The sequence below is a fragment of the Panthera tigris genome, chromosome F2 (genome assembly GCF_018350195.1).
Source record: "Panthera tigris isolate Pti1 chromosome F2, P.tigris_Pti1_mat1.1, whole genome shotgun sequence".
NCBI lineage: Eukaryota > Metazoa > Chordata > Mammalia > Carnivora > Felidae > Panthera > Panthera tigris.
In genome coordinates this window covers 29,577,908-29,590,174 of record NC_056676.1, presented here as the reverse complement: position 1 = coordinate 29,590,174, position 12,267 = coordinate 29,577,908, and the positions used below count along the sequence as shown (strand labels likewise).

The window sequence follows — 12,267 nt, the reverse complement described above, 5'->3', positions numbered from 1 at the left end:
AATGAGTCTCTGGCAGAGCACGGTCGGCCACCTCTCTTGGGAAGCCCTCAAAGTGCTCAGTGAGTGAGAAAGAACAAGAGAGGAAAACAAAATCCACTCTCCCTACTTTTTATTGTGGTTCCATGAATTGGCTTAGTGTACCTAACTGGGTCCCCATTTCCTTCTTCCTCACAAAATGGGATTTGGGGGAAACTTTCACTGGTATAGTAAATATTCTTATATTATTACGTCTCTTAACTTCAGTACAAGAAGATAGTAAATCCAAAGAAAACACTAAATTACTTGAGGGCCTCCTACCAGGATCAAAGAATTCCTTTGTCTCCACATGAAAATTTTAAAATTCTCTCCCCACATGTTGGAGCCTTCAAGTTCTTTCCTTCCCAACGAGAACCACTTTACCTCCTTACCCTGAACCAACACCCTTCACCTGAATCCTCTCCACTCCAGTAAGTCTGCCTTTGATCAGTTTTAACCCATTTGTCATGATGATGATGATGATGATGATGATGATGATATAATCCACTGTGCTCTGTGGGCCATCAGGGCTCATTTAATTGCTCTGCAGTATACCACTTGATTTATTTATAATAATATTCTTAATTGTTCTTATGTGCTTCTTTCTTATTCAATGTCTAAAGTCATTAAGGGAAGAATGTTCATACACACCCTATACATCCAATTCAGTTAAATTCAGAAAGCATTTATTCCATTGTGTCAGTGCCTGGCACATGGGTAAATGCATACTGTGTATAGAAAATACAGTAACTATAGAGAAAAACATTTCTTAAATAGATGTGACACTGTCCCTACCCTGGATATGTTCATAGACGCCTAGTTCTTTAGGAAACAACCTCAAAATAGATACATGTATGTGTTAAAACATATGTATATGATAAAACACAAATATATAGGTTTTATATATATTCATATGCATAGGGAAATAGTTCAAACTATTTTAGTTGATCTGTAAACATATATGTAAACATATGGAAGGCACACATATTTGTACCGATCACAACCATACAGGATTGTCAGGGCACAGAGGGAGCTGGGAAACCTTACAGTGGCAACATGAGCTGAGCTCGGATAGATGAAGAATTCCCCCAAGAAGAGCAGATGGAGGAAGGTCATCATAGGTAAGGGAAGGACCACACAGAAGATAACAGATAAAACACAAAAGTGAAAACAAACAAAAACAAACGAAAACAAAAAACCTGAGCTCCTGGAGAACAGGGAAGGGTTGGATAGGACTTCTGATGCAGAAACACGACTTAGTGAGGGAAAGACTAAGAGATGGATCTGGAAAGACAGGTTGAGCTCTGTTAAGAAATTTGTTCCTAAAAAAAGAAAGAGAAATTTGTTCCTTATCCTACAGACAAAGAGCGTTGGAGAGTTTCTCAGCAGAGATTAGAAGGAAGAGAACACAGTAGTTCCCCTTTCTCCACAGGGGCCAGGTCCCATCACCCCCGAAAGCACCTGAAATTGCAGAGAGTGCCAAACCCTATATATACCATGTTTTTTCCGATGCATACAGACCTGTGATAAAGTTCAACATATAAATTAAGCACAGTAAGAGATGAACAACAATAAAATAGAACAATTATAACTATACACTGTAACAAAGTTATGTGCATGTGATCTCTCTCTCAAAATATCTTGAACTGTACTCACCCTCCTTGTGTTGCTGTGAGATGATGAAATGCCTCCGCGAGAGCGGACGCGAGGGGAATGACCTAGAGTTGTGACCTAGAGTTAGGCTACTGCCGATTTTCTGCGGATTGGCCAGAAAGAGGATCATCTGTTTCCCGGCGGTGATTAAGCCCAGGAACCTGAGATTGCAGAAAGCAAAACCTGCAGCTGAGGGAGGGCTCCTACAAGCTTCGGCGAGATTTTCTGTGGCAGCTGTTTGGAGGATGGTTGGAGGTAGCGGCTTGTAACACTGTAGAAAAGTTAGGCAATTGCCTGACTCTGAGTGGCCTGTAATAACCCACAGGAAGGCAGTGGCATTGTAAGAAGTGGGACTAGAAGGGCATCTCAGAGGAGGATGAGGGTTTGAGAACCCTACTGGGAAAAAAAAAAAAATACAAAATAGGTACAAAAGTGAATATTCATTTAGAGTTAGAGAAGAAATCACAACAAATTACAAATAATAAAAAACTGAAAAGCACTACAAAATTCAGAAAAAATGGCATAAGAATTTTATCATGACCATTATTAATTAACTGCGGGCACACCTCTACAACACTTTTTCCCTTTATCTTTTCTCTGAATACTCTTTTTCTTCTTTTATCGAGATAAAATTTATATATCATAAAATTCACTATTTTAAAACATACAATTTAGTGATTTTTAATATATTCACTAGGTCATACAACGATCATCACTAGCTAATTGCAAAATATTTCTATCGGCCCCCAAAACTTCTATTTGGAATTAGCAGTAAGTCCCCAAGCTTCCCACCCCCTCCACTCTCTCCTGTGAACACTAATTAGTTTCTGTCTCTATAGATCTGCCTATCCTGGTCATTTCATACAAATTGATATCATAATACGAGGCCATTCACATTTAACGGAACTACTGAGAAGGAAGGAGAACTTCTGCCATTTTGCTATTTGTTTTCTGTGTGTCTTATATATTTGTTGTTTCCCCATTACTGCCTGCTTTTATGTTAAATACTTATTTTCCAGTGTCCCACTTTAAGTCCCTTGTCATTTCTTTTACTCTGTATTTCTGAGTTCTTTCCCTAGTGGTTGCCCTGGGGATTACAATTAACCTCTTAATTTATAACCATCTAGTTCAGATTAATACCAATTTAGTGTTCTAAATCTTTGCTCCTCCATAGCTCAATTCTCTCTCCTCACCTGCTCTATGCTGTTATTGTTACCAATTATATCTTTATACATTGTGCACATACCAATATAGGTTGATAAGTAGAGGTTTATGCAATTGTCTTTAAATCAGATAGAAAAAAAAGTTCTAAACAAAGAATACATTCATACTGTCTTTACTCAGTATGTTACTCATGCGTTTCTTTCTTTTTTTTTTTTTTTTCTTTTTACTCATGTAGTTACCTTTATCAGAGATCTTTATTTTTCTACATGGCTTCTATAACTAAGGCCCTTTTGTTTCAGCCTGAATGACTTTCTTCAGCATTTCTTGTAGGATATATCTGCTAGCAACAAACTTACAACTTGTTTTTCTGGGAATATCTTAATTTTTCTTCATTTTTGAAAGATACATTTTGCCAGATATAGAATTCTTGGTCCACTTTTTTCATCTTTGAGTACTTTGTATCATCCTATTACTTTGTGGCCTCTATGGTTTCTAAATAGAAATCAGCTGTTAATCTTACTTAGGCTCCCTTGTATGTAATGAGTCACTTTTCTTCTGCTGCACTAGTCTTTGTCTTTTGATAATTTGGTAATTTGATTATAATATGTCTCAGTGTGGATCTCTTTGGGTTTATTCTATTTGGAATCTATGAAGATTCTTGGATGTGTAGATGATGTTTTTCATCAAATTTTAGTTTTCTGACATTATTTTCTGAAATATTTTTTGTTACTTTCTCTTTTTTCTCTCCTTCTAGGACTTGCATGCTATAAGTCTTAGAGGCTTCTAAGACTCTATTAATTTTTTGTTTCATTTTTTTTCTCTTTTGTTCCTCAGACTAGATAATTTCAACTGGCCTGTCTTCAAGTTGCTAATTCTTCTACTTGGTCAAATCTATTGCTGACCTCCTCTAGTGAATTTTTAATTCAATTGTACTGTTAAGCTTTAGAATTTCTATTCAGTTCTTTTAAATATATAATTTTTAGCTTTTTATTGCTATTCTCTGTTTGGTAAGACATCATTCTAATTATTTCCTTTAGTTCTTTCTTTATTTTTTTTTTTAATGTTTATTTGTTTTTTGGAGAAAGAGAGAGAGAGAGAGTACGAGCAGGGGAGAGGCAGAAAGAGAGGGAGACACAGAATCGGAAGCAGGCTCCAGGCTCTGAGCTGTCAGCACAGAGCCCGACGCAGGGCTCAAACTCACAAATGGTGAGATCATGACCTGAGCTGAAGCTGGACGCTTAACTAATTGAGCCACCCAGGCGCCCCTATTTCCTTTAGTTCTTAGATGTGGTTTCCTTTAGCTTTTGAACATATTCCAAATTGTTTGTTTGTTTGTTTGGAGAGACAGAGAAGAGGGGAGAGGGGCAGAGGAAGAGAGAAAGAGAGAGAATATTAAGCCACTCCATGCTCAGCACAAAGCCTGATGTGGAGCTTGATCCCATGACACTGGGATCATGACCTGAGGCAAAATTAAGAGTCAGATGCTCAACTGACTGAGCCACCAAGGTGCCCCTCAAATCACTCATTTAAAGTCTTTTTCTAGTAGCCCAATGTCTGGACCTCCTCAGGAACAGCTTTTATTAATTTCTTTTTTTTTTTTTTTCCTGTGCTTGGGCCATGTATTCTGTTTTCTTTGTATGTTTTATAACTTTTGGTTGAAATTGAATATTTTGAATATTATAATGTGACAACTCAGGAAATCAGATTCTCTCCTCTTTCCAGGGTTTGTTGTTTGCTCTTATTTTATTTATTGTTGTATATTTATTTATTGACTTTTATGAACTATTTCTATAAAGTATTCTTTGTGACCATTTAAGTCACTGTTCTATTAGATTAGTGGTCAGCTCATGTTTGGACGTATATTTCCTTCCCAAACTTTCCAAAAAAAAACTTTGAAGATTTCCAAAAATAATTTTTTGCCAAACAGGTTCTGTGTGTGTGTTGGTGCACGTTTTCAACACTCAGCCTGGCAGTTTACAACTCTGCCTGTGTTCACTTTCTCTTTGTGCAGAACCTCAAGGTCAGCCAGAGGTCAGACCCTAGGGCTGTCTTATGTCATTCCTGAACATGCATGGCATTCTAGATTACCAGGAAAATGTGTTAATTTTTCAAAGTCTTTATAGACGTCTCATTTCCCAGCCTTTCCTTCTAAGCTTTTTGATTTATACCAACTGTTATCTATAGCCTCAGGCAGCAGCAACTAAAACATTTGATGCAAATACTTTGGACAAATAACTCCTCCTTTCCGTGGCTTTTGGACTAGGCCAGTTCTAAATCAGGCAAATAAAGACAAGCCTTTTGAAATGGTCTTCTGTGAAGTCACCAGATAAAAATAAAATAATTATAATTCTTTGCAAATGAGGCCCATTCTGTCCCCCCATTATGGGGAATGTAGGCTGTTCTTTTCAAGGCTATTTCTAAGGTAGGTGTGGGCATGAGCCTGGGCTAAGTTGAAATGCCACAAACCTCACTATTCTTACAGAGATCAGCATTGTCCTTAAATAAGCACTCCCTGGTTGCTACAAGCCTTTAGTTAATCTCCAGGTTTCTGAAAAAGTTGATTTGGACAGTTTTTGCCAACTTTTTTTTTCTTTTATGAAAGGACAGCATATTGGAATTCCTTACTATACCATTTTCACTGACATCCCTCCTGTCTATATACTCTTTTATTATTTCTTCATGTGACAATTTTGATACAATTTTCCATTGAAAAAGTAGAATGATCCAATCGCCTTTAGCTCCATTGAGTAAACTGTAAAAAAAAAAAAAAAAAAAAAAATAGTGTAGAGAAATTTCTTACAGCTTATGAGCAATACCACATTTATAATTTCCTTGAATTTCTTACTCGAGCAGGGCTTCCTGCTAGGACAAGCCCTCAGAGAAGCTCCAGCTCTCTGACCATAGTTAGCATGGCTCCTGCACCTGGCACCCTAGCATCTGGTTAGGCTTGGTCAGGTCGGTGCACCTCTTCGTCTCCCCCATACTCCTACCTACATTGGGCTAGTCCTGGGCTGAAGACTCCCTCCGGCCACCCGGAAGCAAGCCTAGACATGGGACACAGGGCAGCCTCTGTTTCACATCCTTCTCTGGGGCTCAAAGATGGGGTCCCGATGCTCCCTGACAACTGCCAAAGGCAAGCTGTCCCAGGAGGCCCAGTAGATAGAAGGGCAGTGCTGTCAGTCTGCCAACCTGTCCACAACTCTGAGCCCACCAGCAGGGCATATGTGAAATGGATACAAAAGTGACTATACAAACAACACAGATGCCCATCAATCGCCAACTAGATGTATAAAATGTGGTGTATTCATACCACGGACTATTATTCAGCAATACAAAAGAATAAAGTTCTGATACATGCTGCAACATGGGTGAACCTTGTACACATTATGCCAAATGAAGGAAGCCAGTCACAAAAAGCACATAGCATGCGATTCCATTTATATGAAATGTCCAGAATGGGCAAATGCATAGAGGCAAAGAGTAGATTCGTGGTTTCCTGGGCTTTAGGGGGTGGAAGTGGGAACGTTAATGGGTGGGCCCAGGGTTTTGGGGGAGGTAATCGAAATGTACTAAAATTAGATTATGGTGATTTTTGCACAACTCCGTGAATGTATTAAAACACACTGAATTGTACAGTTTAAATGGGCAGGTTTTGTGTTTATTAGATATCAATAAAGCTGTTAAATATTATGAATATACAGGGGACCCCAGGCTGGGGCAGCACTGCGAGCCTCGGGCAACATGCTAGAGCTGCTGCTTCTTTTCCTTCTCTCTGGAGGAGAGCACTCAGCCTAGGAAGGGGCACTTGTGAGCCAGGAGCCCTGCAGCACGAGCTTTGCAGCTCCTTGGATATGCCCCATACCATGGTCTCTTCTATGTTTCCTTTCCTTCATTTCTTTCTTCCTTCCTTCCTTCCTCCCTCCCTTCCTTCTTTCCTTCCGTATTTTATCTCTCCCTCCCTTTCTTTCTTCCTCCCTCCCTCTCTTTCTTCCTTCCTTCCTGTCTTTCCCGTCTTTTCTTTTCTTTCCCTCATTCCCTCTCTCCTTCCTTCGCTCCCCAGTCCATTCCTCCCTTCCTTCATTCATTGTGTGACTAGTGCAGGGTGCCAAAATTTTTTTTAAATAATGTTGAAAGATACATATGAAGTGAAATTAACCTTTCCATCCTCACTGACTCATTTGCTGGCAACAAGCTCACAGTTTAAGGTGAAGACAAGTAGGTGGAAGCACCCAAGGAGATGACAGGAGGAGTGACGTTTAAAAAATGTATATACGAGCTGCTCAATTTAACAACAAAATCAAGTAAACCAATGTTTTCTTTCTTGCCTTTATCTATGCACCCCAAGACTGATGGTGGCATGGAGGGCAGCTAGGCCTCAGAAGCAGTAATAGATTTGACATCCTTTTGGAATCACATCTGAGGGATTCCTCAGCTCATAAAATTTCACCCTGGATCCCACCCCTGTGGTTCAGAAGTCCCCTTTGAACATGCACAGACATCTTTTCCCAATTGTGCCATAGTCATTTCCAGAATGTGTCCATGCCTTTCTTTAAACAATTTTGATTTGGTTAAATTTGGGGGAATTATGGACTAAATTATAGGACTAGAACATTCTGACAACTTTGGTGAATTCTTATCATGAACTGGGGAATATAGTCAGTCTCTTTCCCATTCTGTCATCGCCCTCACTTATCTGTGAAAAGATCCTTGTCTGCGTGATCCTGAGGCTTGGCAAGGCATGAAAAGGCCTGTTTTGTCAGGGAGCTTACCACCCAAAAGGAGATTTTGCCTTGGCAAAACCTGCCAGCTAATCCCTGAATCTGCTTCTCTTTAAACCTGGACACAAAAGCGTAGGTCTCCCACTCTGGCTTACAGCTAGGTAGGATCGTTTGACTGGGGTCTGGTCTGTGGACGAGGGGCGGAAACGATACACTCCATCTCTATGTCTGTTCCCCTACCAAAAGACCTCATCCCCAGGATCCACTCTGCAATTTTCACCTTCTAACTGGCTGGCATGAAAATGGCTTCCAGGACAAACCGAGCAGCCATAAGCTAAAGATAGCGTTGGAAAGGCAAAGGGGCCGGCTTCCCTTTCCAGGTGCATCACCATCAAAAGAATGCCCACATTGGACTGTTAAAAGAATGGAAATTATATTGCATTAGACATTGATATTTGGCGGTTTCTCTTGAATCTCATGATGCGCTAACTAGCACAAATGTATTTCAAATGAGCTTAACCAGAGTAAAATCTATTGCCGCATAACAAAGTATCCCAAAACGTAGTGACTTAAAACAACACACATTTATCATCTCACATGTTTTGTGAGTCAGGAATTCAGGCATGGATCAGTTGAGTGTCTCTATTTCTGAGACTCACAAGAATACGGTCAAGGTGTGGGCCAGGACTGTGGTCATATTGAAGCTCTACTGGTAGAGAATCTATTCCCAAGCTCACTCTTGGGGCTGTTGGCAGCCGTTAGTTCCCTGAGAGTTGTTGGACTTGGAGCCTCGGATCCGTGCTGGCTGTTCCAGTTCTCCAAGGAACCTCGAGATATCAGTTCCTTGCTGAGGGGTCTGTTGGTAGGGTAGCTGATTAACTGATGACTCGGTAGCTGCCTTCCCTCAGAGCAAAGAGAAAGCCAAAGAAAGGGCTCAAGACAAGGTCATAGTCTCTTTATAACCTCATCTTGGAAGTGATTATGATAGGAAACGATAGGATTCAGTAGGTAGAGAGGGAAAGATAAGGACCTGAGGTCCCTGGGTGAGAGAAAACACATATTTTGGAATAATACTGGAAGTGTCTGACTTAGCAAACCCCCACGGGCATAAGGTGTAACAGAAACCACCTACTCCCCCTCAGGTTCCCCTCAGGAATTTGACAAAAGACCTGGCTAAAAATCAGTATTAGACCATAAAACATATGACCCACAATGAACGGTATGGCCACAGACCACCCCTCATACAATGGAAACGAGCCAATCAGGAATGGACAACCCAGCACCTAGAGTCGTCCAGCCAATAAGAGTAGAACCTGAGAAGGAACCAGTGGGAAGGAAAGGAGGTTGACCAGAACCTTATAAAACGAGGACGCTACAGTCCTCGGGCATTCATTTTGAATATCCCTTCTCTGTAAAGAGAGCTTTCATACTATCCTTACTCTCTGATCTTATACTCTAATAAACTTTTGCCTGCTACTCATATTGTGTCCACCTCTTCATTCTTCGAAGTGGTGAGACAACGAACCTGGGTATTGAGGTAAAAAATCCTGCAACATTTCCCCCATCACCTTTTGCCATATCCTATTGTTACAAGCAATTGGGTAGGTCTAGCTTATGCTAAGAGGGGGAGGATCTCATTCAGGGTCATGAATACCAGGAAGTGGGATTACTGGGGACTCTTACAGGCTGTCCACCACACTAACTTTACTCAGTTTTTTATTCCTGAAAAATTGTGAGAAAATTCTACTCTTAAAGTGTTCTAAAGCTATACTGTTCAATATAGGAGCCATCAGCCACACACGGCTTTAAATGAAATAAAATTTAAAAATCAATTCCTTTGGGACCTGGGTGGCTCGGTCATTTAAGTGACCAACTCTTGATTTAGGCTCAGGTCATGATCTCGCAGTTTGTGAATTCAAGCCCCACCTTGGGCTCTATGCTGACAGTGGTGAGCCTGCTTGAGATTCTCTGTCTCCCTATGTCCCTGCTCCCTCCCACCCCCCTGGCTTTTTCTCTCTCTTAAAAATAAATAAACATACTAAAAAAATGTTTTAATAAAATAAAAATAAAATCAATTCCTCAGTCACACTAAGTACATTTCAAATGCTGAATAACCACATGTGGCTAGTGGCTACTCTAGTGGTCAGTGCAGATACACAACAATTCCATGTCAGAGAAAGTTCTATTACTGCTATAAAAACGAAACAGACCAAAAAAAAAAAAAAAAACCGAAAAAACAAAACCCTCTCTGAAAAAAGCTGATTTTTCCCAGAATTGTAAGGCAACAAACATCTATTTACTAAGGCACCCAAACTCTCTTTTTCTGCATTCATTGCCACACTCAGTTGCCACTAGTCTCTTTCCTTCTTGAAAACCTGCTCTCAAGAAGTGATTAAACTCATTCACACTGAGGTGTAAATGACTAACTTTCAACTGAATAATTTCCTCAAAAGAATTTTCATTCCAACAAGACGGAATCGAAAGCTGAAGGAAAAAAGAGGTTAGAGTGGAAGAGAGCCAAAGCATAAGAGACTCTTAAAAACTGAAAACAAACTGAGGGTTGATGGGGGGTGGGAGGGAGGGGAGGGTGGGTGATGGGTATTGAGGAGGGCACCTTTTGGGATGAGCACTGGGTGTTGTATGGAAACCAATTTGACAATAAACTTCATATATTGAAAAAAAAAGAAAGCTGAAGGAATAGATTTTGATTTGTTGCACCTTGGACATCAACAACACTGACTGAGGGGGTTTTTGTTTTGTCTTGTTTTTCTGGAAGAGGGTTGGTGTTCAAGTCTTCTGAACAATCCTGTGTGAAATGAGAATACTCTCTCCTAACCTGTCTGGTTTGTGATTCAGGTTTTCACATACGGATTTTCTCAAAGTAGGTAACAACCTGGATCTGGATGTGTTCTAACTTAGCAAAACCCAAACAGATAATGTACTAGAAGCTGCATCTACTTACAAGGAGGGACCACAAGGAGGGTGAACTGCATTATGACATTTAATGCATTGCCTTTCCTCCCAGAATAAATGAGTCCATCATTTAACTTGTTCCAAGCAGAAGCACAGCATTTCAGTCGCAGAGGGAAAACAGAAGTTCTTTGACAGACGAGGCAAAAAGCGCTGGAAATGACTCAGTTGGTTACCAACAATGTACATTTCCACCTGAGCTAACAGGCCCATTATTAGAGCCCGGTGCATAATATTCACCTCCACCGCGGGAGCAGGGTCGTGGCTGGTACAAACATAATTTGCCACATTGTCTCCATGTGATCATTTGGAAGCAGAGGGAGCTGTCTCTAATGACAGGTCACAAACATTCACCAGGCAGGCTCCTTTATGCCTGCCTCCTCCTCGGGCTGGGCGCTGGCAGCCCTGCCATTCAGGCGCTTGTTTTTGTTATGGAACAAAAGCCTCACTCCCAGCTGTGGCGCCAAAATCTAGCTCACACTGTACAAGTAACTGACAGCTCCAAAGCTTGGCGTAGCGGAGGCCAGGCTCGGCTCCTCCAATAGCGGTCGCCCCTTTCTGGGAGCCCCGCGTGTTTACAGGCAGCCTGCAGCCTGCGGGGAGGGGAGCGAGGGGGAAAACCAGGACGTGGAGTCGGCTCGGAGTGGGCGTGCGCCCCTAGAGTAAAGTGAAAGCGTGAGCTGCCCGCAGCTTGGGAGCAAGCCACCCGGACCCAGAGCCTGAGGCTAGATGCTGTGCATTCATTTGCTTCACTCCTGCAAGAAATTTCCTTCTGACTTCGTGTGTAAGGTCTTTGTGATTATAGGGAAATAAAGTAACACAGAATGTCACCCCTTCGCTCAGGGGGGCTGATTGGTAACCATTTAAGTCCTCAGTCCCCCAGCAGCTGCTCTGAAGTGACACACGGGAGAGAAACTGAAGGAGTAGATGGCTTATGTATTAGAAATGTTGATTGCTTCCTGCAAACCTTCAAAGCAAAATGTCATTGCCACCGTCGTTAAAGAGGGCTTGTTCAACGCTGAGTTGTGCATGCCCTGGTGGTGTAGTGAGCCATGTAAATAGAAGTAGCTGGTCCAGGCCTTGAGTAGTGAATGGACTGACAAGACAAGGGAAGGTCCCAGAGTGTTTTGCAAAGTGAGCATGCGAGATGTGTATTGGGTGCCTACCAGGCAAAATAAAACAGATTCAGGCCTGGTCAGTGGCCACCAGCAGACTGAAAAGCATCTAGCCTTTAAGGAAAATGGGATGATTTTGAGTTTGTAGTTTCTGGGCTGGAGGCAGAGTCCAGAGGCTGAATGATAGCTCTGGGGTCTGCCCACCTGACCGCCTCCCCTGGTTCTGCTGGTGTCAGTCGTGTGCTTTGGGAGAGTCCCTGGGCCTCCATTTTCTTATCAATAAAGATAACGTAGCCAGACTTGTTATGAAGATTCAATGGGATAGTTTGTGTAGGAAAGTGGCTGGCACTTCGTAAGGGTACAATAAACACATGGGGTTATTTGATGCCACCACATGATGGAGAAGTTTCCGGGGGAAAAAAAAAATGGTATGATGACAGGCACACTCTTCCTCATGAAGAGAAAGCTTTCACATAAAATACATGGCACACGGTGAGCGCACAGCTAGCGTTGGTGTTGCTCCTGCTGAAACCACACAAATCCTGGTGCTGCCAGTTACCAGTTAGGGCAACTCTTCATCTCTCCATGCCTGTTTCCTCATCTCTACGGTGCGTATATAATTAGTACCTACC

General features: G+C 41.6%; 1 long non-coding RNA gene across 1 annotated transcript in view; it reads right to left on the bottom strand.

Annotated features, from left to right (window-relative positions):
* Positions 1 to 1,887, bottom strand: part of LOC107179654 — a 63,624-nt gene extending 61,737 nt beyond the window's left edge. The window contains exon 1 of the long non-coding RNA XR_001510315.2: positions 1,672 to 1,887. This is a non-coding gene — a long non-coding RNA (uncharacterized LOC107179654). The remainder of the gene's footprint in view (positions 1 to 1,671) is intronic.
* Positions 1,888 to 12,267: the final 10,380 nt, after the last annotated feature.